This window comes from Phasianus colchicus, chromosome 3, assembly GCF_987193195.1.
Source record: "Phasianus colchicus chromosome 3, bPhaCol1.hap1.1, whole genome shotgun sequence".
Taxonomy (NCBI): Eukaryota; Metazoa; Chordata; class Aves; order Galliformes; family Phasianidae; genus Phasianus; species Phasianus colchicus.
In genome coordinates, this window is record NC_143438.1 from 57,971,066 (window position 1) to 57,985,821 (window position 14,756).

General features: G+C 39.8%; 1 long non-coding RNA gene across 1 annotated transcript; it reads left to right on the forward strand.

The window, feature by feature from the left end:
• The first annotated feature begins 2,501 nt into the window (after positions 1-2,501).
• LOC149918607 (uncharacterized) lies at positions 2,502-14,266 on the forward strand. The gene is made up of 7 exons (XR_016465191.1): positions 2,502-2,788; positions 4,890-5,028; positions 5,673-5,819; positions 7,989-8,043; positions 8,864-8,992; positions 12,716-12,826; positions 13,826-14,266. It is a non-coding gene; the product is annotated as an uncharacterized LOC149918607 (long non-coding RNA).
• Positions 14,267-14,756: the final 490 nt, after the last annotated feature.

Sequence of the window (14,756 nt, forward strand, 5' to 3'; positions counted from 1 at the left end):
AACCCTAGCTCCATTAAAATAAATGGAAATTTTTCCATTGCTATCCAAGAAACGAAGATATCACACTAAGGGGCTTTGTATTGAGCACTTCTCTTTCTAAAAGCAGACGTTATGCATCAAATCTTCCATGGCAAAGCTAATTTATAATCTGGTCAGGATCTGTGTACGGGTGTGTACATTCATATGGTTGCCATGAAAATTTTCTACCAGCCAATCACTACTGCAGAGTAGAATGGAAGCCAGTGGAGTAGCTAATTACTCTCAATAAGAGAAATCTGCTAGCATGATTAATGCCTATTTTACCAATCACTGCAGTCATTTCAGCTGCAATCTCAGGAAAGAATTTCTAGGGATGACTCTTGTGGGATTTTCTCTTTTTTCCTTTTGCTGTGCTACAAGCAATGTTTCATTCCTCATTCTCAGAGGCATTTCCCTGGGCTTCCAAGTACCAGCAATGACAGCTATTAGTATGAAATGATTTACATACTGGAACAGGTTGCCCAGAGAGGATGTGGATGCCCCATCCCTGGAGGCATTCAAGGTCAGGCTGGATGTGGCTCTGGGCAGCCTCGTCTAGTGGTTGGTGACCCTGCCCATAGTACGGGAGTTGAAACTAGATGATCATCGTGGTCCTTTTCAACCCAGGGCATTCTATGATTGCCACAGTAATGGTGCAGCACCATCCTCTTCCATAACACCATTCATCTGCAGACCCCTACTTCTGGAAGGAGGCACCATCAGCACTGTTTAACAGGTGTCTAAATCTGGATGTTGCAGTAATACAACAAAAAAAGCTTAGCTAAAAGACACTGATGTTGTCAGTGAAGATGCGACTCAGCATTCACTGAAGTTAGATGAAAAGCTATCCATTTGGATCAGACTGACAAAGAAGGAAAAGAGTCAAAGAAAACTTCAAGATTGCTAATCTCCTTTCTCCATTTCCAGCTGTACTGAAAATAAAGATATTTGCGCCTACTCAGAAATGTACTTATCTCTAAACTGATATTATTTAAAAAAATTAGTTAAAACTATTTAGAAAAATAATAGCGTTGAGTATTTGGCTCACTGTTCATATGATATTTACAGTAAAGATAATGGCTATGCGATGACTTTTATGTAACGCCTGTTTATTCTGATGAATATCCATTTTCCTTACAAATGAATGGATAGATACCACCATTTCATCTGTAATTTTTTTGACTGCTTTAGGCCAAAAGCTTCTTTGCTTTATTGGTACACACAGTACTATGGCATGTGGGAAGGAGACATCCAGACTATTCAAGAGCTATTGCTTCCCTTATGTAGGGACTGAAGTGAAGTGGTACAAAATACCCCTTCCAGTCTGCTGCTCAAGTCCTACCAGCTGCTAAATAACATCTTCATGTGAAATGAAAAAGAAGGAGTTGTTACTGTCATTTGCAGAAATTCTAGTCAGCTTTAAATGACAGAAGTGTTTGTCTACCTTCATGAGCCTTCTTCAAGTAACAATTCACTGTGCCAAACAGGCCTTTTGTGTAGCTCGCTGGGAAGAAGGGATTGTGTGAAAATGTGTCTTCTCCTTTTCGTGGAGCAGTATTCTTTGGCAGCTATGGATAACAGGCGGCAGCACATGCTCCCTTCTTGTGGGAAGGAGGTCACCAAGAAGGGCTGGCAGAGAAACAACCTCTGATACTCAGAATCCCCCAAATCCCCACAGAGATAGTGTGAAAGGGTATTGCACAGCAGTTGGCCCTGTCATACCTCCTTCACTACATCAGCAATACTTTTTTTGCAAAGCATTTGTGCATTAAATGCTTTGTATTTCAATAATTAAGACTGGATACACCAAGTGAGACCACAGCTCCACTGAGCCAATTAACAGATTTACACCAGTAGAAACTGTCCTGGGGGAGTGAAGGAACAGAGGGAAGGGGAAGGCAGCAACTCCTCCCACTGCACTTCCACTGCACTACCTCCAGCAATCTCTGGCTCAAGGGCTTCTTGAGCCACATGTGGTATTTTTGTGTTTGCACATGTGAGAGTCCTGTGCACAAGGGGCTCTCAGTAGCTGCCAGCATCCGTTGCTGCAGTTGTTCCTCTGTCAGCACAGGACTCTCTGGGCTAAGCAGCAGTCTACAGTCTTTTGCCTATACCCTGTTTTGTGATGCAAAGAATCATAAGGAATGTAGCACATGTTCAAACAGGTTCTGAGTTGTGATGCTTAGTCTGCCTTTGTAGCCAATTTTATTCCTGAAGCTGGCTAAGTTCCATTGCAGTGCTCTGGTTTGGTCTAAAACTATGGTTTGTGTCTGAAACTGAGCCCAGAGCTCATGTGAATGGGATCTGTTCTCTTTTGAGACTATCTCAGATAGCAGTGCTCCCAAAGGAGCAACTTGGTGCTACTTGAAACAGCGCTCCCTCCCTCCCAATGAAGCTTTTTATCCCAGATGACTTCAGTCATGGTCATGTGAAATGTTTTCTTCTAACAGGAAGCAGCTCGACCTGAATACAGGGCTCAGTATTTGTGAACTTTGACTTTTTGCAAAAGTTTCAAATATACACAAATTTAGAACATCCATATGCTCAAGAAGCTGGCAAATTCCACCTCATCTCCAACAACAGGAAGAGAAGGAAAGATAAAAAAGGCTGGGAAGAGTACATCTGGTGCTGGGATCACAATCTAGTGCAAACCTCAGCCAGCCAGCAAAGCAGTCTCAGGAACTAAGATATACCAGTTGTGCGGCATTAATCCAGAACTCTTTTACGAACAATTTTGCTACGCTTATTGATGGAACAGAATACAAATGAGGTGAGTGATGCATAGTAAAGATACACCATACTCCCTATATGCTGAATACACAGCATTTGTGTGACTCATCCCTGAAAAAAGATCTGGGAGTCTGATTCATTTTTGAGAAGTGACAGTCTTTTTGTAGCGGAGAAATTAGGGAGTAAACACCGTTTAACTGGACCTTTGTTATCAGAAAGTTGACAAGCTCTCTTACCTTCAGACTTGTTCCTTTTTCCACTTATGCTGGTCTGAAAGATTTCTGGAAATATCACTCTGCTCTCAGGTTGCTTAGGTTGATGTTTAGGTTTAAAAACAATTAGCTATTTATACTGGCCTTCGTTAGAGAGCAAAAAAATAAGTAAAATAAAATCAGTGCTCTGAGGACCTTTTTGACATTTCATTGTCAACAGAGCAGTAAGGAATGTCTGACAAAGCCTCAAGGCAAATGATTAAATTATTTGTCATGCCAAAAAAAGGCTACTCCTCTTGGTAGTAAGGCTGTATTTGCTGTCCGTCAAAGAGAAGGTGAAAAATAAATCCATGACTAGAAGCTATAAAGCTTTGATCTCATGGTCTATTTCAGGATAAAAATAGTTCCTTTGGGTTGGGTAATAGATATTCCTCAAATGTCAGTCATATTTATCACAGAGATTTCAGAAAATTGTTAATTCCTGCACTAAAAGCAGAAGAGTTTTCCCAGGAAACATGAATGCTGATGAAAATCACAAAGGAAGCAGTGTTAAAGTCATATTCCTTTTCCACATTACACAAGTTTCCCTCTATAAAGTCTATTATTTTAGATTTTCTACACTTGAGCAACTTTTGAATCAACCATTTTGTTATTTTAAGACTAGAACCCATTTTGGGAAGATGTTAAAAACTCACAGAGAAAACACCCTGGAGTCCATGTTTTCATGAGCAGAAAGGTGACAAATCACAAACTGTCATGAAAAAAATTGGACTGAGTATCAAAGGCCTTACCTTGGAGAAGAAAATGCTATAGACAAAATTGAAGCAGTGCAATCGTAGTTGGGAGAACGTGAGGGAGTAGCAATCGTGAATCTTTGGAGCATTTATTCCCTTAGAAAAGGTCACATTATCAGAGATGAGTGTAAATAACTTCCACCTCTTATGCAGTATGCTAGAGAGGAGACACTAGAATTTGGGAACAGATATTATTTTATGTTAGAATAATTAATTGGCAGGAGATATAAACATGCTGAAACATATTTAGTTGTGTTAACAGTAAATAAATGAAATGGAAAAAAGATGAAGATGCACATCAGGGATGGCAAGAGACCTAAGCAAAGGGCATTGAAATGCTGTCTTCTTGGAGAAGGGGTCCTTCCAAAGCAGTGCCGTATGTGCTCAAGGCTGGTACAGAGTTTAAAAATACAGCTTTATTTTAAGAGAGAAATATATGAGACTGAGCCAAACTGAGTTTTTTCTTCATGTCCTGCCAGAAATCATGATTAAAGAAGTCAGAGTATTGTGTTTCTCTGCTTCAGCTGTATTATTAGCTGCTCGCACTTAATCACAAAAAGTGTTAAATAAAAAGCTCATTGGCAAGTTCCCTGCGAAGAGTTATTCTGGCTTCTTTGAGGCGTTGTCCTGTTTCAGAAGTCCCCATGAGTGGGCTTCACTGTGCCCGCAGCACCCAGCCGCAGGGCAGGCCTCGATGTGTGGGGCAGGCCTCGCAGCCTGCCTCAGCAAGCCAGCTAAACAGGGCATCTCATCTCTCACTGACGCTCCTTTGTATTTCAGAAATGAACAAACAAACTCTAGCAAACCCAGAAAGCATCTGGCAAGTACTGCAAACAAGAGGGAGGGAGAGGGAGCATGAGATCTCCTTGCAGGTCGGAGGTGAAGTCGAGTGTAAGACCGATGTGGAGGAACTTACAGAGCATTTGTTGGCAGTAGCAAAGCCCTTGGCTGCCTTTCTGCTGGATGAGTTCCTAAATCCACTCATCTGTTTTGGAAAGGACAAGGCAACGCTTCTAGAGTTAATCATAACCAATTTATGCTTCCAAAAGTGTCAACGTGTGATATATAGAGTGCATTTTCTTGACTAGCTTGTCCTCTGGAACACAATGGCTTATTTTTATTGTTTTTATTGCAGTGTGAATATTGCCTCATGACTGGAATGACTAACAACTTCCCTATTTAATTAAGCCGTTTGAGATTTGCATTTGTGCTCACTGAAGCCATCTCTCTTCTCTCCTGTGTTATCATGGCTGCACCTCAGCTCAGAGGAAAAGGTGAGTAAATTATTCAAAGATGGCTGCCTAATTATGAATTAATCCACCTCCTGGGAGTGTAACTAAATGTAGTGGCTGGCATTTTTTTCAATGACACCAACCTTGTCACCGCCTGCACAGCTGTACAGCTGGTTGGCTTGATCCCAGGATTCTCATATCTGCTCAGACAGCATATATTATGTGTAGATACTGCATCATGTGCGGAGATTATTTATGAGATCTTCCATTAAATGAATTTTGTAAAAGATATCTAGGCTGCCTTCTAGGGATTCATTGAAATCATCTGCATGTTTGGTTTGCAACATACAAATGAAGTGCCATTTGCACCTTGCCTACAAGAACTCAAAGCAGGCGAACTTCTGCAACATCACTGTGGTCTCCTGTGATGTACAGTGAAGCACTGTAGTGCTTCCTAGTGGCCTGGAATGTGGTGAGAACACTGACTGACAACTGGTTGTCTTTTGTTCTTCACAAACAATCCATGTACTGTAGAATTGCAAGCAAGAGTTGCCTGTAACATTTTTATGTGAGGATTTTTTAAATTTTTTTTTAAGGGCAACACTTTCTATTTTACATGTAGGAATAGCCACTCTGTGCAGGAAGACAAAACAGTAAATTACATGTATATTGCCACCCCCTTCCAGGGAAAGACTGTGAAGTCTCCATCCTCAGAAACCCAAATCAACGAAGGCTTGGGCACTCTGACTGACTGCGCCTGGATAAGAGGGGTAGGACTAGATGATTTCCAGAGTTCCCACTCAGTCTCAACTACTCTGTGAGAAAACGAACAGGTACTAACAAAGAAAGAGTGTATTGATCTTCCTAACACATATTAGATCGCAAGTTAATGACCTAATATGCTACTTCCCTGTATAGGAAAATATGAAGTGAGGAACTGTGAGAGGAAAGGGAGAAAGGCTGACAAGACATTCCATTTTAGAAATTGTTTACAGTGGTGAGGACTGTTTCCTTCGAATGCATAATATCCCCGTCTTCATTAGTTCATGCTTCAACCTGACATAATTTCTCTGATTTATAAAATTACTTGCACTCTTCTGCATATCTAGGGTGTGCACAGTGTACTCTGCCTTGCGTTTCTTTCATCTGTAAGCAAAATTACAGCATGTAAAAATATACATATAAATGATGAGTGGAGGTTTGCATATACTCATGCAAGGGATAGATTTTCAGTGGCACTGGAAACCCATCAGGCCACCTTCACAAACAGATCAGACAGACAGTCTGCCCAACACCCTGCAGAGCTATTTATTTCAGAAGATAGAAGCAGTCTTCCACACAGAGCTCAGTGCAGTCTCTCAGACTTACCTTCAAAGAGAGCTGGCACATCAGCTTCCTCAACCCAATCTTTGTTTTTTTCTTGCCAGTCCTGACAAAATCGCACACTGAAGTGGTACAGCTCTGGGCAGTTTTCAGATCTCGAGTGACCTAATGAAATTAGCAGCTGTCTGTATGCTCCCAGCTCCCACACTAGGCCATGGAAACCCTTCTGGAAACCCTGGAAATGAATGATGAGAATATCTCAATTTAAACAGCATATATTACAAAAGATGTTATTATGTGTCACTGGAGACATAATAATTTTGTCCCTCCATTTTGTCTCCCAAATTCTAGTCTTCCTAAAGTATATCCCGAAGCTTTGCATTAAACAGAAATAATTTGTTCCTCTGTTGAAAGGGAATGTTCTGACACATATCTGATAAAGTCATCAAGAACACCTGTTATTGTGTGCCATAATGGTCCACTGGAGTGTTTGATTAGAGCATTTTCCTTGTCACATCAATGAGCTAAGAGATATTATCTACCTCAAGAGGCTAAATGGTAGACTTGAAGGATAAAAAGGTCTGTTGTTACTATGTGCATGATCTTGTGACTGAAAACATCACAAGAGATTAAGACAGCTCACTAGATGTATGGAATGAGTCAGTATGTGTAAATTAGCTTTGTTTACCAACACTGATGTGTTGTGATTATTCTATCTAGCTTCACTTTAGCTTAAGAATAAACTAGGGAATACTCCAGCTGTGATATGATTGCTTTCTTGTTTACAACAAATGTTGCTTCCCTTATAAATGGAAAAAAAGGACTGGTGTAGATATGAGATGTCTGTTTAGATCCTAAAATAAGAAGCTCAGTAGTGCTATTACATGTTAAGATTACTTCCAAGTCCCACCCATTTTCCAGGTCTTGACCTCCTCTAAGATCATTCACTTGCCTAAAATACATGGGTTGGTGGGCCAGCTTTTTCACGTGGGCAATCAGCCCGAGAAATCCAGCTATTCCTGAAACCAAAGAAACTGCTCTTGTCCTCTGCTGCACTTTGTCAATTTCATGCAGCATTTTCTCAAGTGTTGCACTAGGAAAAAACAGAAGCAAAATACTTTGGGAAATATCAGTGAATATGCCTGGCTAAGTGCATACGAGGTGAGGAAAAGGCAAATAAGAAAGAATTGCAGCCCCAGGAGTATTGCGACTAATGATGTTGGCTTGCTTCCTCCTTTCTTTTTATTGTTGCATCACTGATGTAATTGCCATCAATCTTTGACACTAAGCCTCAAATATACGTTTATCATGCCAGATTTATGTATCGCTTTAAAAAATGCTACTTTTTTGGTGGTAGTACAGTTGTTATGGTGACTCTCCTCTCATTCCCTCTTCTAATGCAGGAAGCAGAGAACTAAATAAAATATCATTTCTTTTATGAAATTTATAAGAAACCTGCTCTGAAGCTGTAACTTACGGAGAGATGTTTCAGAATACTTAACAATGTTTTTATTTTATACTATTTGACTTTTCACTCTGAAACTCAGAACTTTGTGGAATTATGTGGTAATAAGAAATGTATGGAAGGAAATGTATGAGTGCTAAACATGGCTACAGAGTTAGCATATTAAACAGCAGTTCCAGAAGTTCTTAATGGTATCCATTCACATATTTTTCAGGCTTTAAGCATCAGAAACACCCAACACGCTTCCTTCATTACAGTTTTTCATTTAGGTAAGAGTTGTTTCTAAAGCTACCTTTGAGATGCAAGTGCCCATAACTGTACAAATTATTTAGCGTTTTATGTCAGCTCACAATTTTAAACAAATTTATCCCAACATAACTGATAAGTGTTGGATTTCTGCTTTATAACTAAGAAACTGAGGCAATCAGATGTGCAGGCTAAACCTGCTCTAGGTCTACAGCCAGTGCAGATTGATTGAAATTGCTGGAGTTCACTTTGTCTGCAAGCATGTCCTTTATTGTCTAAAGCTTCTAGGTGAAAAACAAGGATGGGCAGACCTGCAGAGTTCTTCATGCCACTTTGAATGTAACTTCACTGATGCACTCTGATGAAGCAGATGTGAAGGAGGCAGAAGGTGGTCTCCTGGAAGGAAGAGAGGGAGCTAATGGGGAAAAGGGCTCTGGCACAAAGAGGGAGGGGGCTAGGGAAATTAAGAAATGTAGGTGTTTGGAGGAAAAAAAAAAAGAAAGAAAAAAAAAAAACATGAAGGGAAAATATTTTAAATAGCATGTAAGTCAGGGTGCAGCTGGCGATGTGCTCAGAGAAGAACGAGGGTCTGAAAATTGGCAAAAGTAAATCAGTCCCAGAAAATACACAGCCTAATAACATTTCTCATACAAAAACACTAGAAGGTATCTGTGGTGAAATGTTGCATTTGAATTACTGTGAGAGGATAATTTTCCCAGAAGCAGTGTTATCATTTTATCAGCCTCCTATATGAAAGCATCACAGTGGAAGAGAAATGCTGAAGTTTTATTAGGAGCAGACTATCAGTGCAACTTTTTAATGAGTAATTTATCACCCTTACAGGCCCTGATTTTTATTAACCTCATCTATGGCTGAAGATGAATTACTTTCCCAATCTAAGGCTGGCAGTCATGAAGCATCCCCTTATCAGCAGCAGGCCATTTGCTTGAAAAGCAGCTCTCATGGCAAGAGGTATCCATTCTTCCTGGTAGTACTACAGCATGGGACAGATGCCATGCCAGTGCCACCTGCTGAAATGCTCTCTTAGGAGATGTTAAGATATACAAAATGGGCTTTCCAGGCAGTCTGGCAGGCTTGCACACTTCACATCTGCAGGCTGTGTATGAGAAGCCTTATATTTGTCTCACCAAAGACACAGAAGTGCTCCTCTAAAAAAAGACCCTGACACTGGATTCCTCCACGTCCATGTGCAAACACAGGCAGCTCCCATCCCACAATAGTGTGTTTGTGCTGGTATGCTGAAAACACAACTCCTATGGGTACCACAGTCTTTCTTCCCAGCTCATTGCCCTTACTTTCCATACCCACATATTCTCTGACACCTCCAAAAGGCATCATCCTCTGACCATCAGCCAGGCTGAGAGAAGGGATTGTCCCGCTCAGTTCTGTGTTGCTGCAGCCTCACCTTGAGCACTCTATGCAGGTTTGGGCACCACAATATAAGAAGAACATAAAACTGTTTAAGAGCGTCTAAAGGAGGGCTACAGAGATGATGAAGAATCGAGAGGGCAATGTGTATGAGGAGAGGCTGAGGTCCTTTGGTTTGTTCAGCCCAGAGCAGAGGAGGCTGAGGGGAGCCCTTGTGGCAACCTTAGGATGGACCCAAGGGAATGGCTTGAAGCTGTATCAGTGGAGAGGCCAGGTTAGATATTAGGAAAAGAAAGAGTAGAGCGGGTATGGGGTCACACACTGATCTTATTTTGCCTTTGACCATTTCTAGCCTGCTATCTCTAAAACCTCACAGCTGATACATCCCTAATCTAAATCAATAGATTTAAATTGATTTGAAATGAAGACACATGCAGCAAAATATCTTAAAATTCCTCATTTACAGGAACTCAATTCAATTAGCTTGTGTATTTCATATCACAAGCTTGTAATTACTATCTGTAAACATTTAACTGTCTTTTACAAAAAATTGATTTGTTTCCAGGAGTGTTAGGAAAATGGAAAAAAAGACTATGTCTTTCTACTGTATAATGATAAATTATTAGTTTGAGGAAAGAAAAAAATTGTAGAGCCTATGAAATACATATTTTTTTGATATGACTGAGTGGTTTCAAGGAAACTGTAGTAGGCATACACATAGGTCCAGAAAAAAGGAGGCTACATTGTCAGGTTGTAGTAAATTATTTTATTGTAATAACTGGTATTGGAGCAGATCACTCAAAATGTCCATTTTAATTTCAAATATCTCATCCAGTAATATCCAAATAGGACACTTTTGTCTACAAACACTACCAGCATCTTAACTGTTGTAGAGCATCACAGAGATATTAATAAAGGAATAATTAGACCTGAAATGAAAAATGAAATAAAGTGGAAAAACTGTAAATGATGTTTTTGATGAGAAAAAGAGTCCTTCTTTAAGAAATAGTTCATGAGACACACCAATAAGATATATATATATATATATATATATAAAAATCCTTCATTGTTTACTGCAACAGCAAACTAGTCAAACAGTAGAGATTAATCTGGGTTAGATGCACATGAAAATACCAACAAGAATCTGTATTGCTCATTATGGAAGCAAAATTTTGGCAAGCAAATCTGAAACTCACTGCAACATAAAAACAGATCCCAACACACTGACATACTATGGATATATCAAACCAGGGGGAAATGAAGTTCAGCCTTCCACCTTCTGTGTTGCTGCCAAGGGATAGAAATATACCAGAGGTTAAAGATTCTCCTCCAGCCCTGGCCACTTATAACCTAACATATAATTAACTTTCACAGCTGGTCACTAGCTTTATCAGAAGCTTGGGGGAATAAAAAAATCATGTCTGTTGAATCTGGATATGAACGTACTTTAAATACATCTCATTAAGTCCATCCTGAGTTACCCCTGTTGCTATCCAGGTTAGATGCCTGCTGGTGTGCTTACAATACATGAAAATACATGGAAACAGTACATCATGATTTATCTAGTCAACAAAAACAACTTCCCCGATCAGAACTGTTTTTGTCATTACACTGGTATGCAGCAACACAGATATCACGCTTTTTTCTGACCATAGGCTTCAGTCCCACCTGCAATTGCTCACATGCTCATAAATTCTGATCTCCTTCTATGATTGAGTCACTCGCTTAGTAGATGCTCTCTACAACTCCCTGAAAGGAGATTGTGATGAAGTGCAGGTTGGCCTCTTTACCCGGGTGATAGTGATAGAATGAGAAGTAATGGCCTGAAGTTGTGCCAGTGGAGGTTCAGATTGGATATTTGGAAAAATTTCTTCTGAGAAGGAGTGGTCAGGAGCTGGAATGGGCTGCCCAGGAAGATGGTAGAGTCACCATACATGGAGGTGTTCAAGAAACGTTCAGATGTATTAAGGAACATGGTTTAGTGGGGAAGTATTGGTGATAGGTAAAAAATTGAACTGGATAATCATGGAGATCTTTTCTGACCGTTATGGCTCTATGATTCTATGATTCGAAGTTATCAATGAGACTCACTCTACTTAAGAGTTTGGGCCTAGCTTGTTTACTCTCCATGGTCAAAACCATCGTATTATACACACATTTGCTATCAAAACTCCAGTTCTGCAACATAATACTTCTGCCTAGAGATTGCCTGCAGTGAACTGAGGATTTGAATATTCCTCTGATATTTTTCTGCTGAATTCTGTTGGCAGAAATGGTCACTGCAGAGGACAAGACAGAAAAGTGCATTCCTTGAGAGGGTCCCAGCTGATAGCCTCTAGCACAATCAGATCACGAGATCTCACTAGAGATATCCCAGAGCTTCCAGCTTCCTGTTGCAAAATCAAGGAACTCAGAGCATTTGGACCTATCTGAATTCATTTATAATGGTGTGATTTCAGTACAGATTCTCCAAACCACTTTTTTAAACAGGGATAATTACCTAATGCTATTTGGGCTTCTGATTAGAGCAGTTATAAATCTAGTCTAGCAGAAGTGGTAGCTTTTTAGAATGATGAATGATACAGTTCCTCTAGCTATGTGGACATGTTTATTTTAATTAAAATGAACATTTCTTATCTTCTCTAGCAAGTTCTACCACGAGATAAGGTGGTGGATAAACTGAAGTGAATCGAACCAGATTTAATCATTCCCATTTTGCTTTTGCAAGAGATTGCAAATGAGCAAGCTCCTGCTTGCTACATTGACCCTAGTGAAATTAATGGAACTTTTGGCCTGGACTTGGGTAAGGCCAAGAGGAGCAGCTCAGTTCCCTTGGTTTGTTCAGCCCAGAGTAGAGGAGCTGAGCAGAGACCTCATGGAGGCCTGAAGCTCCTCAGAAGGGGAGCGGAGGGGCAGCATTGAGCTCTGCTCTCTGTGACAGTGACAGGACCTGAGGAAACGGCATGGAGCTGTGTCAGGAGGGGCAGCTGGGGTATAGGGAAACATTCTTCATCAGAGGGTGGTGTGCGTGGGGCAAGGCTGCCCAGGGCCGTGGTCACAGCACTGAGCTGCTGGAGTTCAAGGAGCGTTTGAGACAACAACGAAGGATTTGAATGTTGGATGGTCTTATGTAGAACTGGGAGTTGAACTTGATGATTTTTGTCAATCCCTTCCAACTTGGAAAATTCGATTATTCTAAGGTTAGGATAAAAACATAATGCGTGCTATAAATAGAAACTTATTTTCATACCTGTGTCACACCCTGAGTAATAGTAAAGATAATTTCAGTCTGTCTTTGCAATGTAGTTGTGAATACCCCGCTAACAGCTTGAGGACAAACAGTGCTTGCTTTGTCTGGAGGGCTGAAGCTGATGGAGAATGAGTAAAGTATAACTTCACACAGCTAAGGATACACAAGTAAGCTTAACTGTCTTAACTTTCTGTTCAGAAAAAGAATATGTATATTTCTATATAAAAGTAGGTCATCAATTTAAAACATCTCCTAAATATAATTGCATGAGGTTTTTCCACTTCTACCTCTCTTTTCATAACCAAGTTCTCTTGGCTTTTTCTAGGTGTGTTATATGTGCAACAACCCTGTGTGAACCATGTAGTTTCATATTCCGTTTTAATGATGTTTTTACTTGTAATTCACAGCATGATGTTCCTGCTAGCAAGGAATGATATCAGAGCCCTCCTGAGACTAAAGTAACATATGAACATTTCTGTAGAAATGCTGTAAATCTAATGGATAAATGACTGTTTTGTTTGAAGATTCACAACAGCTCACCTTTAGCTGTTCTCAAAGTTCTACCTGTTTCCCCAAACATATTAATACGAAAAGTTAGGTTAGTTTTTATACTCCTCCATCTTTTCTAAAGCAGATCATCATCCAATCTGTTTGATAAGTAATGGAAGCCAACACTGTGAAAAAAAAATCAACACAATTGCCTGCAATGTCTTCATGGGCTAATTTTGTTACAAAAAAGAAGTAATTATCCCTGTTTGCAAGTCCAATCATCTAATAATCAGCACTATAAATACTCCTTAAAAAATGCATTAATAAGATGTGATAGTTTCTTTGCTAACAGAGGCCTCTATATCTGTTTGGACTTTCAGAAAGCCTTAACCTAAGATCTAGGAATCAGAGGAAATAACAAACAATTTAAGTAGTCATGCAGGAATGAAAATACTATTCCAGATTTTACTCTAAATGTCACATGTAGCTCCAGTCCCTCTTAAACGCTCACATTTATTAATTGTAAAAAATATGCTCACATAAAGACCTCTCCCCTAGTAAGTTAAACAGCACAGAGGAGTGTTCCCAGGCACAGGAACTGAAATCATCTACGCTCAAGTGTTACAAGGGTCTCTGGTATGTTTTTGGCACTGACTGATTTGTACTTTCTTTTGCAGTTCCCAGGCAGTTTGAGAGACAGAATAATCTGTGGACCATTTCCTCAGCTCAGTGATTTCACCAGATAAGAGAGTACAACATGGGATTTTTGTTCCATTTGGCAACATTGTAGCTGAGTGTGTCCAGCCAATTTCAGTTTAATAAACTCTTAAGAAACAGACCACAATGAATGGAGCTAAATTAACTTTATACTTATGCTGTTTTGGAGATGAAAGCAGTCTTTAGTTTACACTTCAGGTTTTATTTAACAAACTTCTATTTCAGTGTGTCTGACTTCAGGTAGAAAGATAATCCTTCTGTAGCCTTGGGACTTCAATAAAAGCATCTGTTTATCTGCTTTGTTGACAAGTCTCGTCTCTACACAAGGCCTTGATAAAGTCTATCTCTCTTTTGATTAGGAAACAGTACTAGACGTGAAAGCTAACTTGATACATCATTGTTACCAGGAATTTCATCCAAAAAAAAAAAAAAAAAAAGGAAAAGAAAAGGCAGAAAAAAAAGGAAAAAGCCTAGCTGAAGGTAACATCCTGGTTCATCTACAAGGCCATATGAACCATAAGGCTCACTGCAGTGTTCTTGAAGGTAGAGGCTTCTGACAAGACTCTGTTACCCAACAAAAGCTGCACACTCCTTAGTAGTTTCCTAAAACTGGATGCTCAGTCATATAGAAAATCAGGTCCCCTTCATGCCTTCTTGCAATTTATATGATTTGGGAAATACTTATTTCAACATTTCATCAAATATATTTTATGGTTCATTTTCTGGGTTCTATTGTCAAAATGATGTTCTTGCACGTGGAAAGTAATAATCATAGGCATTTCCAAGATGCCTAACTGTACACAAACTAGTCCTCTCAAGTACAGACAGCTCACTGTTCTCTGCTGATAGGTAAATGCTTTGTGCCTTCAGTGACAGAGAGGTCTGAACTTG